Raw genomic sequence first — 7,350 nt, 5'->3', positions numbered from 1 at the left:
TATAGTTATAACCATGCCTAGGTTTACCCCCACTGTACTCACACCCTACCATACCCTTGTCTGTACATTATGCCCTGAATCTATCCTACCACGCCCAGAAATTTTATTCTCTGTTCCCAAAGCACTAGATGACCAGTTCTTATAGCCTTAAGCCGTACCCTTATCCTACTCCTCCTCTGTTCCTATGGTGATGTAGAGGTTAACCCAAGCCCTGTGTGTCCCCAGACGCTCTCATTTGTTGACTTCTGCAACCGTAAATGACTTGGTTTCATGCATGTTAACATCAGAAGCCTCCTCCCTAAGTTTGCTTTATTCACTGCTTTAGCACACTCCGCCAACACCGATGTCCTAGCCGTGTCTGAATCCTGGCTTAGGAAGTCCACCAAAAATTCTGAAAATGTCCATCTCCAATTACAACATTTTCCATCAAGACAGAACTGCTAAAGGGGGCGGAATTGCAATCTACTGTAGAGATAGCCTGCAGAGTTCTGTCATAGTATCCAGGTCTATGGCCAAACAGTTCGAGCTTCTACTTTTAAAGATCCATCTCTCCAGAAATAAGTCCCTCACTGTTGCCGCCTGCTATCGACCCCCCTCAGCTCCCAGCTGTGCCCTGGACACCATATGTGAATTGATTGCCCCCCATCAATCTTCAGAGTTTGTTCTGTTAGGTGACCTAAACTAGGATATGCTTAACACCCCAGCAGTCCTACAATCTAAGCTAGATGCCCTCAATCTCATACAAATTATCAAGGAACCTACCAGGTACAACCCCAAATCCATAAACATGGGCACCCACATAGATATCGTCTGATCAACTTGCCCTCCAAATACACCTCTGCTGTCTTCAATCAGGATCTCAGCGATCACTGCCTCAAACAACCACCCCTCATCACTGTCAAACACTCTAAAACACTTCTGCGAGCAGGCCTTTCTAATCAACCTGGCCAGTGTATCTTGGAAGGATATTGGCCTCATACCGTCAGTGGAGGATAGCTGGTTATTCTTTAAAAGTGCTTTCCTCACCATCTTAAATAAGCATGCCCCTTTCAAAAAATGTAGAACTAAGAACAGATATAGCCCTTGGTTCAATCCAGACTTGACTGCCCTCGACCAGCACAAAAACATCCTGTGGCGAACTGCACTAGCTTCAAATTGTCCCTGCGATATGCAACTGTTCAGGGAAGTCAGGAACCAATACACAGAGTCAGTCAGGAAAGCAAAGGCTAGCTTTTTCAAACAATGTGCATCCTGCAGCAATAATTCCAAAAAGTTTTGGACACTAAAGTCCATGAAGAATAAGAATACCTCCTCCCAGCTGGCCGCTGCACTGAAGATAGGAAACACTGTCACCACCGATAAATCCACAATAATTGAGAAAATAAATAAGAATTTATCGGCTGGCCATGCTTTCCACCTGGCTACCCCAACCCCGGCCAACAGCTCTGTACCCCCCGCAGCAACTGGCCAAAGCTCCCCATTTCTCCTTCACCCAAATCCAGACAGCTGATGTTCTGAAAGAGCTGCAAAATCTGGATCCCTACAAATCAGCTGGGCAAGACAACTAGAACCCTCTCTTTCTAAAATGATCCGCCGCCATTGTTGCAACCCCTATTGCTTGTCTGTTCAACCTGTCTTTTGTATTGTCTGAGATTCCTAAAGATTGGAAAGCGGCCGCGGTCATCCTGTCGACCTAAATCCATCCTGCCTTTATAGTCTTCGAAAGCCAAGTGAATAAACAGATTACTGACCATTTCGAATTCCACCATATCTTCTCCACTATGCAATCTGGTTTCAGAGCTGGTCACGGGTGCACCTCAGCCACGCTCAATGTCCTAAACGATATCATAACCGCCATCGATAAAATACATTACTGTGCAGCCGTATTCATCGACCTGGCCAAGGCTTTCGACTCTGTCAATCACCGTATTCTTATCGGCAGACTCAACAGCCTTGGTTTCTCAAATGAATGCCTCGCCTGGTTCACTAACTACTTCTCAGATAGAGATCAGTGTGTCAAATCGGAGGGCCTGTTGTCCGGACCTCTGGCAATCTCTATGGGGGTACCACAGGGTTCAATTCTCGGGCCGACTCTTTTCTCTGTATATATCAATGATGTCGCTCTTGCTGCTGGTGATTCTCTGATCCACCTCTACGCAAACGACACCATTCTGTATACATCTGGCCCTTCTTTGGAAACTGTGATAACAAACCTCCAAACAAGCTTCAACGCCATACAACACTCCTTCCGTAGCCTCCAACTGCTCTTAAATACAAGTAAAACTGAATGCATGCTCTTCAACCGATCGCTGCCTGCACATGCCCGCCCGACTAGCATCACTACTCTGGACTGTTTGGACTTAGAATATGTGGACAACTATAAATACCTAGGTGTCTAGCTAGACTGTAAACTCTCCTTCCAGACTCACATTAAGCATCTCCAATCCAAAGTTAAATCTAGAATTGGCTTTCTATTTCACAACAAAGCCTCCTTCACTCACGGCGCCAAACATACCCTCGTAAAACTGACTATCCTACCGATCCTTGACTTCGGCGATGTCATTTGTAAAATAGCATCCAACACTCTACTCAGCAAACTGGATGTAGTCTATCACAGTGCCATCCGTTTTGTCACCAAAACCCCATACACTACCCACCACTGCGACCTGTACACTCTCGTTGGCTGGCCCTCGCTTCATACTCGTCGCCAAACCCACTGGCTCCAGGTCATATACAAGACCCTGCTAGGTAAAGTCCCCCCTTACCTCAGCTCACTGGTCACCATAGCAACACCCACCCGTAGCACGCGCTCCAGCAGGTATATCTCACTGGTCATCCCCAAAGCCAATATAACTGATGATGCCACTGGGTGAAAATAGAACAGTAGTGATGAATACAGTAATTTAACTAATGAATACAGTAATTTAACTGATGAATACAGTAATTTAACTGATGAATACAGTAATTTAACTGATGAATTTTTTTATTCAGTGGGTGCGGCTTATAATTTAACTGATGAATACAGTAATTTAACTGATGAATACAGTAATTTAACTGATGAACAGTAATTTAACTGATGAATACAGTAATTTAACTGATGAATACAGTAATTTAACCTCTTGAAGCGAGGGGGCACTATTTTTACGTTTGGAAAAATAACGTTCCCAAAGTAAACGGCCTATTTCTCAGGCCCAGATGCTAGAATATGCATATAATTGACAGATTAGGATAGAAAACACTCTAAAGTTTCCAAAACTGTCAAAATGGTGTCTGAGTATAACAGAACTGATTTTTGCAGGTGAAAACCTGAGGAAATCCAACCCGGAAGTGCCTCTTATTTAGAAAAATCCCTGTTCCATTGCCTGCCTATCCTCCATTTAAAGGGATATCAACCAGATTCCTTTTCCTATGGCTTCTACAGGGTGTGAACAGTCTTTAGACATAGTTTCAAGCTTTTATTCTGAAAAATTAGTGAGATTTTTCACATCGCGTCAGTGGATATCCAGATGTCCTTCTATTAGTTAATGTGCGCCAGAGTGATAGCTCGACATTTTCTTTCTCTCTAGTATTGAATAATTTACCGTCCGGTTGAAATATTATCGATTATTTATGTTATAAACAACCTGAGGTTTTATTATAAAAACGTTTGACATGTTTCTACGAACTTTACGGATACTCTTTGGAATTTTCGTCTGCCCTTCATAGACCTGCACGAGCCTGTGGATTACTGAACATAACGTGTCAAACAAATGGAGGTTTTTGGATATAAAAATTATCTTTATGGAACAAAAGGAACATTTATTGTGTAACTGGGAGTCTCGTGAGTGCAATCATCCGAAGATCAAAGGTAAGCGATTAATTTTATTGCTTTTCTGACTTTGGTGACCAAGCTACTTTGATGCTAGCTGTTCATAATGTTTTGTCTACTGATCGACAAACTCACACAAACGCTTGGATTGCTTTCGTTGTAAAGCATATTTTCAAAATCTGACACGATAGGTGGATTAACAACAAGCTAAGCTGTGTTTTCTATATTGCACTTGATTTGATTAGCACGCTGAGATGTTTGATACATGATCAAACACAATATAATTAGAATTTACTATGAGAGGCAATAATATGAGGAAGAAGAGGAGGAGGAAGAAGAGGAGAGTTGTTACTATTATAGAACAGGTGATGAATAAATGTTACTATTATAGAACAGGTGATGAATAGAGAAATGTTACTATTATAGAACAGGTGATGAATACAGAGAAATGTTACTATTATAGAACAGGTGATGAAATAGATAAATGTACTCACCTCCACCTTGTCCGAGGCTACAGTATACCAGTGTACTCAACAGCACTGAAACACACAGAGAGAACTATCATTATGGTACATGATGGAAACACTGAGCTGTAACAGATATTAATTCATACATCAATCTAATTAACAAAACACAAAAATCCCTTCAAAATAAATCAGTTTAAGATTTCTTATCTCTTAGATATTGAAAACCATATTTTTAATGATTTATTTATTACCGTCTCTTTTGTCAATGATTTGTGTTTTTCAATGCGTTTATATCTACAAAATTCAAATACTTTATCAAATATATATACAGTTGAAGTCAGAATTTTACATACACTTAGGTTGGAGACATTAAAACTCGTTTATCAACCACTCCACAAATTTCTTGTTAACAAACTAGTTTTGGCAAGTCAGTTAGGACATCTACTTTGTGCATGACACAAGTAATTTTTCCAACAATTGTTTACAGACAGATTATTTAACTTATAATTCACTGTACACAATTCCAGTGGGTCAGAAGTTTACATACACTAAGTTGACTGTGCCTTTAAACAGCTTGGAAAATTCCAGAAAATTATGTCATGACTTTAGAAACTTCTGATAGGCTAATTGACATCATTTGAGTCAATTGGAGGTGTACCTGTGGATGTATTTCAAGGCCTACCTTCAAACGCAGTGCCTCTTTGCTTGACCATGGGAAAATCAAAAGAAATCAGCCAAGAACTCAGAAAGAAAATTGTAGACCTCCACAAGTCTGGTTCATCCTTGGGAGCAATTTCCAAACACCTGCAGGTACCACGTTCATCTGTATAAACAATAGTATGCAAGTATAAACACCATGGGACCACGCAGCCATCATACCGCTCAGGAAGGAGATGCGTTCTGTCTCCTAGAGATGAACGTACTTTGGCGCGAAAAGTGCAAATCAATTCCAGAACAACAGCAAAGGACCTTGTGAAGATGCTGGAGGAAACAGGTACAAAAGTATCTATACCCACAGTAAAACGTGTCCTACATCGACATAACCTGAAAGGCCGCTCAGCAAGGAAGAAGCCACTGCTCCAAAACCACCATAAAAAAGCCAGACTACGGTTTGCAAATGCACATGGGGACAAAGATCATACTTTTGAGAAATGTCCTCTGGTCTGATCAAACAAAAGTAGAACTGTTTGGCCATAATGACTATCGTTATGTTTGGAGGAAAAAGGGGGAGGCTTGCAAGCCGAAGAACATCATCCCAACCGTGAAGCACGGGGGAGGCAGCATCATGTTATGGGGGTGCTTTGCTGCAGGAGTGACTGGTGCACTTCACAAAAGAGATGGCATCATGAGGTTGGAAAATTATGTGGATATATTGAAGCAACATCTCAAGACATCAGTCAGGAAGTTAAAGCTTGGTCGCAAATGGGTCTTGCAAATGGACAATGACCCCAAGCATACTTCCAAAGTTGTGGCAAAATGGCTTAAGGACAACAAAGTCAAGGTATTGGAGTGGCCATCATAAAGTCTGAACTCAAACCTATAGAAAATTTGTGGGCAGAACTGAAAAAAGCATGTGCAAGCAAGGAGGCCTACAAACCTGACTCAGTTACACCAGCTCCCGCAGGAGGAATGGGCCAAAATTCACCCAAGTTATTGTGGGCAGCTTGTGGAAGGCTACCCGAAACGTTTGAACCAAGTTAAACAATTTAAAGTCAAAGCTACCAAATACTAATTGAGTGTATGTAAACTTCTGACACACTGGGAATGTGATGAAAGAAATAAAAGCTGAAATAAATAATTCTCTGCTATTATTCAGACATTTCACATTCTTAAAATAAAGTGGTGATCCTAACTGACCTAAAACAGGGAATTTTTACTAGGATTAAGTCAGGAATTGTGAAAAACTGATTTTAAATGTATTTGGCTAAGGTGCATATAAACTTCTGACTTCAACTATATTTTCTAACAATTATTCAGACAGATACAATTCTAAATCGAATAGTTATATGACCATCTAATACAATTCCAATTTGTTAGCTTAGTAGAACCCATTTTAGAGGAGATATTAAACCGTTTTAACCATAAAGATAATAAACCATAGACATTCAATTATACAGATAATAAATAATATAGATAATAAACCAGAAATTAAATCATCAAGTTGTCAAGTTGTCTAGGTGTTATAATTATTTCAGCTCTGCCCAAACTTGAAAACGGCTTGCTCAACACGTGAAGGATGCAAAGGGACAACTCAATTCCTTTCCAGTGTTTTATTATGGTTTTGATGCCATTTGTTGAATATGTTGAAATAGTTGATTTGTTGAATAGAGTAGTTGAATGACAGAGGAATAAGGAATAGGGAATAGAAATAGGTTGATAACCTTAAACAGAGAATAAACATGCATTATTTTACACAATAAACAATGCATGACACAGCAACAAAGCATGGCTTTGAATAAAGTAAACGTTTAAACAATTTAATCTAGCACTTCTAGCAATTACTTCTGCAGTCAGAAAATATCCACAACAAAAGAAGTCACCACTCCTACCAGAGTTAAACATGTAAATTGTGCTAAGCAATGGATGCAACATAATAAATAAATAAATAATTCCAAAACATTACATACCAGTTGCGTCTTTAGGGTTGAACAATGAGCTGTTTGTATGTTAAGGACCCAAGCCAAGCTAAACCCAAACATTTTATACCCATGCTTATCTGCCAGGTGTGCATGTAAAAGTAGTCCCTCCAGAAATCCTGGCTCAATTTTTTAGTTCCACCCGTGTTTTTGGGTTATCTGCCCTCTTGAGGCCTGGAGTTCTTTAAAGGAAGAGCTGCCATTGTGTTTTGAGTGTTCTGTTTTTTGATGCAACAATGGATATGAAAACATAGGTATTAAACCATACAGATATTAAACTATATAGATAGTAAACTATATAGATAGTAAACTATATAGATAGTAAACTATATAGATATTAAACCATACAGATATTAAACCATATAGATATTAAACCATACAGATATTAAACCATATAGATATTAAACCATATAGATATTAAACCATATAGATATTAAAC

The 7,350-nt window shown here is 39.7% G+C and overlaps 1 long non-coding RNA gene across 1 annotated transcript; it reads right to left on the bottom strand.

Annotated features, from left to right (window-relative positions):
• Positions 1 to 4,299: 4,299 nt before the first annotated feature.
• On the bottom strand, positions 4,300 to 7,103 carry LOC139026929 (uncharacterized). The gene is made up of 3 exons (XR_011478915.1): positions 6,903 to 7,103; positions 4,958 to 5,098; positions 4,300 to 4,347 (listed from the first exon to the last, which is right to left on the bottom strand). It is a non-coding gene; the product is annotated as an uncharacterized lncRNA (long non-coding RNA).
• Positions 7,104 to 7,350: the final 247 nt, after the last annotated feature.

Source organism: Salvelinus sp. IW2-2015, unplaced genomic scaffold, assembly GCF_002910315.2.
Source record: "Salvelinus sp. IW2-2015 unplaced genomic scaffold, ASM291031v2 Un_scaffold6388, whole genome shotgun sequence".
Lineage (NCBI taxonomy): Eukaryota > Metazoa > Chordata > Actinopteri > Salmoniformes > Salmonidae > Salvelinus > Salvelinus sp. IW2-2015.
Note: the sequence above shows the minus strand (reverse complement) of the source record. Positions and strands in the feature narration are given on the sequence as shown.